Here is a 10829-nt window from a genome sequence, read left to right as displayed (position 1 = left end):
AGAGACCTTCAGAAACACTTCTCTTCAGTACCAGTTTTACTAAATCTTAGACAGTGTTTACAGTGATGAACGGACAGCGTGTCTTGCATTATAGACTCACAGGGCTCTAATACCACTGCACACTTTTCTGGAACGAGGCTTCCTTGTTTTTTATTCAGCTGTTCTCATAGATGTTTTTCTCCTTTAAAGAATAAAGGGGGCAAAAAATCTTTGACCGCATTCACCTTCTAAAGGATTGACTCATATTATAAGTTGTATTGGTACCGCTCCACCATTGAGAGCTGTGGTATCGGCTAATACCCACAGTTTATGGAATTTATATTTTACAGTGGTTGTGCAGATGCAAATTATACCAGCTGTCAAAATCCATAGTCTCATTGATTACAGGGGACAAAAAGTGGATTCCTCCTACAACACGACAAGAGAACAGTGAAAAAAAACCTTTTGGAAGGTCCTGGTTGAACTGTATCAGTCTCCCAGAGAGATAGTGGTCATGTGAATCTGGAAGGACGGCTCACAAAAGATACTTTTATTGGAACTGAGTAGAGTTCAAACCCATCCAGCCCACAATCACCTCTGAATAAACGTTCCTCCGACCTGAAACACATTGGTCAAGAGGAGAGGAAAGTAAAGGAGGAGAGAGAAGAGAGGAGAGGAGAGGAGAGGAGAGGAGATGGGAGGAGAGGAGAGGAGGAGAGAAGAGAGGAGAGGCAGAGAGCTTTTTGAAATAGTGCAGATTTTATAAAAAACTGAAATTACCCATTTTTTTTTCTCATTTCTTTTCCTCATCTTTTTAAATGCTGTCCAGAATTCCAAAGATCACACTGCTTGAGCTGAGCTGTTGTGTTTGGCAGAGCTGGAGGACAGGGGGAGAATGGAACAGGGGTCTGAATGCAGGCAGATAAAAATGAGTTTACTTGGGAGTACACTTATTTTATTTAATTAATCAACGTCTTGTGCTCTTGGAGAAAACCTAATCCTTACCTCATTTGCTCTAGAATTCCTCAGTATGATTCATCATGCTGTTAAATTCCTGGCTATGCTTCACCATGGTTTTATCTAGCTTGAGTGGCCTCCCTAATCCATGACACCCTGTGTCTGTTATTTTACGGTTCCTTTTTTTTCAGTTCTCATGATAGCTGATGGCACTGGTAAGTGATATGAGATGTTCCCTTCACAGCGTTGAGAGCTACATGTAACAAGCCTCAAAAATGACCTGATCCTTTCCTGAACCTCACAGGCTGTTCCTAAACTACAAATTCTACTGGTTTTGTGAGGTAAACTAATTACTACTAGGTTGAGAACATTAAACCTATTCCACCTTCTGAGGGGTAAAGGCATGAAAGGATACTGAATTAGCCTGTCATGCTGCATAGCCTCCCAAACATGGGTCTCTGATCACGATGCCACGTGATGCCATGGAAAAAGGGACTCACTCCTGGGAGCGTGGGTGGGGTGGTTTGGGTGATGATAGTTCTGTGGGCAGACGCCCCCATGTGCTCTGTCACTCAACAGGATTATACAATCTTCTTGTTCCTGGAGGATTGCAGGCACCCCTTCTTTCAAGATGAAAGAGAGTCCGACCCATTCTCCTGCCCCTGCTTTAGAAAGGACATCACACAATTCAATCAACTCACCAGCTCAGGCTTTCCCATTGTTGTTCTGTTCTTCAGTGTGTGTTTTTCTCATTGTTTGCTTAGGTGTGGGGTGAAGAGCTGAAAATGTGAGTGAATGGAGGGCTGCTCCCCACTGAGAAAACCCTACAGTAAGGAGCACATTATAAAACAACAGAGTATCAGCCAGCACCTCTCATCCAAGAGTACACATTGAAGCCCAGGGATGATGAAACGAAGCAAAAGTCAACAAGAACAGGTAAGTCTTTCACCTGCTCTTAACCCTCTTACCAGAGGAATGTTCTGAGTCAGATTCCTGTGTCTCCCTTGCGGGACTCATCTGTATTTCCAATACTGCCCTCCTCTGGAGAGGTGCAGAAGACATGACTGATTTAGGAATGCAATTCTATAGCCGTGTCTCAGATCTGGACAGAGCTGCAGTATACTCATCTAGTGGAGTGCAAGCTACAGTATAGTCGACCAGTCAAATGCAAGTAACTTTGTAATGCTTTTGGTCACATATTGCAATACATTACAGGCTTATTCGTTTGGGACACCTTTAAAGGGCAGTGGTTAGGACACACCCCTGTGCCCTACAGGACCGATAACATCTCAGTACTGCTTCTGCCTTGCAGACATACAGACATGCGTCTCTCTCTCTCTCTCTCTCTCTCTCTCTCTCTCTCTCTCTCTCTCTCTCTCTCTCTCTCTCTGTCGCTCTCCTTTCACAGGCATGTCTTGGAGTGTGGCAGTGCAGCGCGTTTGTGTTGAATACAAAGAGGATGGGAGCCAACTGTGGGCAGCCTGTTTAATCCCGAACACTAACACCAATGCAGGCTGAGCGCACAAAGACAAGTCTGTCTCTCTCTCCCGGCAACTCCTTGCACAGCGATATTAAATTGCAGGTTATTGTTTCCTATTAATAAGCATTTGCGCTTTAGTGGGCCAGGTTTACAAATATTTCTTAATTGACAGTCCCTGTTGAGCTCCCCTGCGTTACTGACTGTGTGGTTGTCTGGGATCATTGCTCTGCGCCTGTCAGGGGTGCGCTTGTGTTAGTGTTTTTTTGTCACATGAATAGCCTGCTGCAGTGTCTATATAATTATATCTGTATTTATTTACAAGGTCTGCTGAAACACAACTGCTTGATAACAGGTGTGTGTGTGTCTGTGTAGGTGTGTGTATGTCTGCAGTCAGCATCAGCGCACACACACACAAACATACACAATACACTACGACAAAAGAATATGATTGCTGAACAACTGATTACATTTGAACTACAAACTGGAACTGAATGTTCTTTAAGAGGATAATAGTTACATATATATATGAATTACTTAAAAACACAACTACTATTGCTGCTACTAACAATAATAATAATAATTTTTAAGAAACAAACCAGAATATGGAATTAAAGCTTTCTAATCTAAAATTTATTGATAGATTTTCAAAAACGATACTTGCTCTGCACTGAAATAATATCTTAAAATATACCAACTGTGTGACCTTGAATGATTTGAAACAGCATTTTAACTGGGTACACACACACCCACACACACGCACACAATGTAAGTCCTGGGTGATTTATGTTCTCTAATAAAACTCCCAATAACAGTGGGCACCAGACCCTTTAAAGAGCCCCCTATCTGCCGGCTTTATGACTGGAGCCCAATCTCACCGTCTTTACCCCCACTTCAAATGGAGTTAATGGATTTAACCCTTTCAAATGTGTCTAAGTCATCTACAAATGGCTCGTTCTGCTCAATGTGCCGGTGAGCAACAGCCATCAGCGATGCTGGTTGAGGTCAAGGCTTGGGCTTATACTGGGACTAAATTCTCCTTTCAGAATTCACTTTGTAGTACATGGTATACAAATACATGGTGTCAACAGATGATGGCTATATTGTCCCCAGGAGGACACTATATCAAAACAAGGGGACATTTTTCCACATCCAGTTCATATATGTTTTATTGAACCTTGAAAGATAACTGTACCTCTCAGAACTCTCTCAGAACTGCTGTTCAGGTCTGGAGGCTTGTATTTCTCCATGAATTCTCTATCTGTGTTTTTCAAGTGGAGATATTGCTGAAAGATGGGGGTAGATGCTTTTGTTACAACATTTGCCAAAGTTAATCTTCAGAAAGCCGAGGAAAACACTTGTCCGTCATTTTTTTTTCTTTGTGATGTGAAAGGTGAGCACGTCAGTTTAGGCCAGGGTGGTTGCTATGAGTACCGTTGCTATGTAAAACTTAAAGTATAGGTACCATTGCTATGAATATAGACCATTGGTAAAGACCACGGGGGCTATAGCATTTTAAGGAATGACAAGACAGTTTTAATAAAAAATATATACATACATATTTTTAAACGTTATGTAATGGTTACATTAGGATTAGCAGCCCAAGGTTAAATTATACCCTGTAGCCAAGCCATTTAAAACATCTGCAGTTTAATTACCATTGCCCTGCAAGCACCAAGTCTGTGTGGAGGTGTTACTATAGATAAACACCTGTGCAGGATCAAACAGAAAGAACTCATAACCTGCCTAATCACTGTGTGAGATCTATCCTTGCATGTTATTGCTGCTGTCGGTACTTCAAAAGTGAGAAATTAAAACGACCACATTTATAATATAAAGCAATCTTCTACAGGCGTCATTGTTCATATTCATTATTATCCCTGTAAGGTAATAAACCCAGATTATCAATAGGTTCTCTGTGCACTGTTTGTGTGTTCATGAGATGGCAGTACTGTGTACAGCAATAGTGATTTAATATAATTCTCCCAGCAGCGGGAATGAGCTTCTAATGTATTTTCATGACTCACAGGTGATTGGGGGATCCTACCTGCACCTTAGTCTTTTAATAATTTTCCAACATTCAAAACTTTTAGTTCCTTAAGAAGAAAATGTACTCTGCATTAAATGGAAATGTTGCCAATGCTCACCATCTTGGGATTCAGCCCAGCGACCTTGATGGACACCCACATCTTTATTTCATTTGTTTTGTAAGATTCCGGTTACTTCAACGATTCCTGTTTGCAGTTCACTGCAAGGGGAGAGGTGAAGATAGGACCACTGGTACTTGTAATTATTTCACAGGTTTGGTTCCTCTCTCTCGTACGCTCCTCACATGGCTGAGGACCCAATAGGAATGTTAACACACTGCCCTCCATGCCCTACCCTTTGTTTGCATGTCCACTGGCATTAGCAAAGCTGTTCAAACCTCTTGCTCCAGGACTAATTTGCAAACCAGCCGCACTCCCTGAGAGTGAAACTTTCTCTTCCCCTTCTGCTTCTCCCAACCTGCTGCAGAGAAGGAGGGGGGGTGAAGGAGAGAATAGAACAAGGAGAGAAAAGAGTACGAGCAGGACCACTCCTGATAGGGGAAGCATGGGTTTTGGGTTTTTATTAAAGTCTGTGCTTGTGTGCTTGAGTCAGGGTGTACCATTTTTAAGGTAGCTTATAGCATTTGGCAAAACCTTTTATTTTCAAGTAACTAAGCAAGAACGTCATGGCAGTAAATATGCAATAAACCGTGATACCACCTTCCCCTCGACAGGTGGCCGTTTGAATTGGAGGTGGAAACATTAATCAGAATAAATCATTGATAATAAAACCCCCACACATTTCTAATGCTGTTGACATACAGCCCTGCTGGCTCCATTCCAGTGTCTCTGTTTGCTGTTTCCCTCAATGCACTGCTGTGAAACGCCCCCAGTTTATCATACCATGCTCATGTTGGCATTAATTTACTCACACGTGTTCTCATGATTGTCAAGCACTACCCTTACAAGAGAAATATTAGAAATATAACCAACCAAGGCTGTAACTTCATCAAATGGTTCTACAAATAAAAAATTCCGGCGGAAATAAGAGGGATGTCCGAGAGAATGTGAAACCTGGACTGAATTATTGTTAGCGGTTTTCTTTTAATCGAGTAGCGATATAGGTTTTAAATGTGAGCTGCCTTGTAAATGACTTATTTTATAAAAAAAAAAAAAAAAAAAAAAAAACCTTTTTATTCCTTTGATGTATGTTAGCTATTAATATAAATTAATAGGGTTGGGCAACAGACTCTGACCATCTTTATAATAACTCAAATATATGTCTATATATTCTCTCCCCTCCCAACACTGTCCATTAAATAACCTTTCCCTTGCCAAGCTTGATTTAGACAGATTAATTTTAACAAACACCTTTGGTAATGACATGACATCTCTTTACTGGCAGAAACACAAACCATTAATTACTGGCTACAGATTAACTGTGGAGTAGAGCAGGCAGCTGTGAGAGATCAGAAGAAACACAGAGGGCATGCGTGTGAAAATGAACATGGCTGTGCTTCTACAGTGGGCTCAGTCCTCACAAACAAAGACGCCATGCCATGCTATGTGTCTAAAGCTGCCCAACTGTCTGTTCCCAACGTTCATCTCCCAGTTCTCTGATCACACTTCAAAATGACGTGGATGGGCTTTTGTATAGGTGGCCAGTTACATTCAAGTGCCTATAGTCCTAGTTGCTAGCTGCCTGCTCCCGGAACCCTGGTAACAGCTATTTGTCTTCCCTAAGCAGGCGCTCCAAAAGGGGGTTCCTTGGCAGAGACAGCAGCTCAAATCAGTTTAAAATCCTTTTTTTAGACAGCGGCGTTTCTTTGGAGCACCAATGCTGGAATCAGCTGCTGGGTTTTGTTTTTTTTTGGGGGGGGGAGGTGTCTTTCTGTCCACAAACCGTGGCTGTTAATCCGGTCTGTTCCAGCAGCTGCAGCCCTGGGCCATAGAGCGGCCCAACAAAGACACGTTTGTCAGGGGGGACAGGGGCCGAGGGGAAGAGTGGTGGATTTTGGGACAGGAAAGGGCGGGGGGGGGGGGGCTGGGGGGTACACAAATAATTGGGCCCCCAAGCCCCCCGCCAAGCGGTTTACACGCGTACTGACATGTGTGTACTCCGTGGTCCTACCTGTACACACAGAGGCACCAGGATGGAGGGAGAATGGGGCATTGTGGAGATTCCTTTAGGGCCCACTGTCATCGCTGTGCTGCTTACTGACATCAGTCCAATACGCAGTGTGTGAGAATGAGTGTGTGAGTGAGGGTTTGTAACTTTCTTACGGCATTGCCCATATGGAATCATTGTCGTTTGAGTACTTACAGGCTGTACTACATGGAGGATTTTATTTTTCAGTTTTTAAGGATAACTGTAAATTTACCATGGTAAAGTAATAGTGTAGAAACATAATAAAGCCATAGGCAAGCACAGACTATCATGGAAAAGAACAGAAACAATACGGTAAAGTATTCAATCAGTGAAGGTAGATGCAAAGTATAAGCTTGGGAAAGGAATGTTAAACAGCAAAATGAATATGCACTTTGCCGTGGTACTGTATACTTTTATACAGGGAAAACATTTATCACCGTGACAAGGAAAATGATGCTAACAAAGTAAAACTGTTAAACACCAATTTAACTGCAACTCTCAGCAACTTAATGGTTTCTCGCTGGTTTTATTCCTTCACAGCTGTTTTATCACTCACAGAAATAGTCAATTTATTATTGTTGTTTCTTCAAAATAGGATCCTAAAAACGAATTTATCCCAGTATAAACTCTTAAAAAAAAACAAAAAAAAACTTGAAAATCAATGTGCCGGTTTGCATGAGAGATCATTCACTGATTTTAAAAAGGTAAGGGTGGAGTGCTGCTCCTCATTAGAAATGATGACGGTTAATTCTCGCTGTCCTCTGGCACTGCAATATCCCAGCGGTAAATCCTTTAAACACTTGTGTTTTCTTTTCTCCATAGCAAACCTGCTACAAATGGAATTTTGCAGTAAGCACAGTTAGAGGCACTATGCTTCCGAGGAGGTAGAGCCTTCTGAGCCGCTCTGCTGTGACATTCGCTCCATGTTCTTTTCATTTTTAGCATTGGTATTATTATATAAACAGGAGAGCACACTGCGATGTTGGGAAACCTCGCTCCTAAACAAAGAGATTAGGAGTTGTCCAGATGCTGTCTGATGTTATTTCTGTATGTATGTGTGTGTGTGTGTGTGTGTGTGTGTGTGTGTGTGTGAGTGTGTCAGTATGTGTGTGTGTGTCTGTGTGTTTGAGTGTGTCTGTGTATTGGTTTCCTGTGGACCGTGAAGTCTTAATCTCTCTGAGAGATTTAGCTTGCTTTGTGTTTCTGAAACGTAGGCATCTAAAGCGCTTTGTGATGGTGGTCCACTATGGAAGGTGCTATATAAAATAAAGTTTGATTGATTTCTGTGGGACGGAAGAAAAGTCTGCAGAGAAAATGAAGGCCAATAAATAAAGAAACTTCCTGTTATATAAGTAAGCCTTTTTTTTCCCAAGAACAGTAGAACAGAAGACGCTCTTAGCTCATCGAGGCTTGTTCAGCACACCAGCAATGAAGCCAGTCCAGATCAGGAAGGACAGTCATTGACTGAAGATCCTTTCTCTTAGGCGTTAACAATGTATCCAGGTATAACTACCACACACACAAAGGGGGGTAAACTGATGGAGCCAGTTACCAGCACTGGGCCCGAAACAACAAGCATAATGAGTTCAGGGGATAGAAGCAGATGTGAACGAAAGCAGGAAGGGGAAGATGAGAGCCACCGAAAACAAGCAACAGGTTTGTATGTCCTAAAGGCATTCTCCTGTTTCCAAAATATCTTGTTATTGAATGTAATTAAAGCAGGCAGATTCACTGCAATGTACAGGAAGGGAGAGAATTGGAGACATACTCATGTAGGAATATTTGGTAACTGTAACCACCACATGCTCTGTTCTAATTCCCCTTCACACCACACTAAATTCTTATTAACGGCTCACAAATAAAAGCACTACAGAGAGAATCAGCCACACCATCATTTTCTAACACTCCTCTGAAAGATCTGTAACGGCTCATTTGAAGGACAGATATTCCATTCCTACATTTCCGCAGGAAAAAGCAGGATAAGTAAAAAAAAAAAAAAAAACACATGAAAAGGTGCCATTCAGCAGGGTGTATTGGGGGTTTGTGAGGCGTGGAGAAGACTCACACCTTCGCTACACCTACAGGGGGGAGGCAGGCAGGAAGCAATCTGAGTCCCTTTCCAAAACCCTTCACCGGATCTGTGCACAGCAGGCACAGTGACACCTAAACAGCTGCTGCTGTCATGAAGCTGCCATGCCAGCTGATTGCGCTCATTGAGAAAAGTGTGCGTGGGAAACACGTGAGAGCCCCCAGAAGTGCCTCAAAAACAATGTGGCAAACCGGGGGCCTTATTAGAACCTTTATATAGAGTGCAGATACAGCATATATTTTAGGGCTCATGCTGCAAGGGATTTCACTTGGCTGCTTTTAGAAAAAATAAAAACATACATTGGAAAATCTGATTTTTTATTTTTATTTTTACAGCAAAACTGTTGCTGCCCCCTGTGCTCTGCAAAGTGCTCAGTGCTTATCTTTAAACACAAGCGTGATTGCTGTCCAGATCTTTTCTATTCACATATCCGGGTTGTTTATTAACTAGGGAAATACTCAACAAACTTATTTCGCTTCCTAATATCCAGAGCTGTTATGGGAGCCTCTTTGTTTAATAAAACATCCTTGCAACCAATGCTGTTTGTCCTTGCGGGGAGCTTTTATTTAGACATGAGAGCAGAGAAAAGCAAGTTAAACAGAATATTGACCAGGCTCAACCAGACTTTCTGGGTTTAATCAGTCGGGCCGCTGTCCTCTTTGTTTCACCTCGTGAGTTATTTAAAGATTTTTAAAATTATTTTAAAATTAAGTTTTGGAAACCGAATGTGGTTGGTTATTTAACAAAAAAATAACTGATCAATATAGGTTTTGTGATTAGTGCCCATATATATATATATGAAGCTGGATGCTGGAACGTTGTAGCTGACAATTAAAATGTTCAGTTTTCAGTTTTATCAATTCATTTTCTTCTTCATTATATATAAATGATAGTGAAAAACAAACTGACGCCCTCCTGGGTATCTGGTGGTGTCGTGCTAGCTCTAACATGGGCTGAATGAGAGGGGCGGGTCAGGGTAACAGGGGAGATGGATCTGGCCAGCTTTACGACCTGAGATCCTGTAAAAAGGGCACATTGCTCAAACAGGGGATTTAACAGCTAGCTCCTAATTACCACAAGTGCTTCTCTATGCAACCGAATAGCCAGAGGTGTGGAGAATTTATTTTTATTCTCACAGAAATGGATATTTACAGCTTTCGTGTTGTCACTCAACACTTTATAAAGCTTTTACACCAGGGCAAAACCCAAATGTATTAACATTGAAAGAGATACTATATGAAATAATAATAATAATAATAATAATAATAATAATAATAATAATAATAATAATAATAATAATAATCTTCTAAAAAAAAAAAAAAATCTGATGCAAAAATATTCAACCAATGCGTTTTGTCCCGAGAACTACAATATGACCGATGGGGTTAAACATAATAATGATTCAAAATTGATAATCAATACAAATAGAAAATGAAGCATGTGGCCACATGTAAAATCTTAAACCCATTTTAATAAATAGTGCAAACCACTTATAAGTGCAGAAATGATTTACATAATAATGATAATCTTAGCTCTGAGTTAATTATCTTTTTTTTATTCCCCAGAACTTGTAATTAAAAGCTACCTGTCTGCCATTATTAAAATGTGTTGCCCAATCTAGCAACTGTATTAATACACTGTGTTAATGCACTGTGTTAATGCACTGTGTTAATACACTGTGTTAATGCTGAGTATTAACAACGATCACACCTAACACCTTCTCGTGAAAATGTTCATGCAGAGTTTAGTAAATGATTCATAATCATGTTTTTGTCTGTTCACAGTGGAGCTGCCTGCATGCCTGCTCCTTAAAGAAAAGATAATAACCTGCTTACTGGACACTGATTCCCTGCTGTGTTCCTTCCACCAAGCTGTTACCATTGACAGTTGAACTGTGGCAGGCTATAATGTGGATTCATGTGTGAACTGCTTCTATTTCAGTATACAAGGGTGGTGTCCATAACCCAATGTTATCTGTTATCTCTCTTCTAAAATATTCATGTTACGTAGCCATATAGCTTTCACCATTCTGCTCTTTGAGACTGGATTTTCAAATATTCCATATTAAAAACAGAACATTGTTTAAATGCATCCCTTGGGTGTGAGTTTGTTTAACAGAAATGTTTGCACACTTAATGGTTCAGCTCATAT

This window comes from Polyodon spathula, chromosome 14, assembly GCF_017654505.1.
Source record: "Polyodon spathula isolate WHYD16114869_AA chromosome 14, ASM1765450v1, whole genome shotgun sequence".
Taxonomy (NCBI): domain Eukaryota; kingdom Metazoa; phylum Chordata; class Actinopteri; order Acipenseriformes; family Polyodontidae; genus Polyodon; species Polyodon spathula.
Note: the sequence above shows the minus strand (reverse complement) of the source record.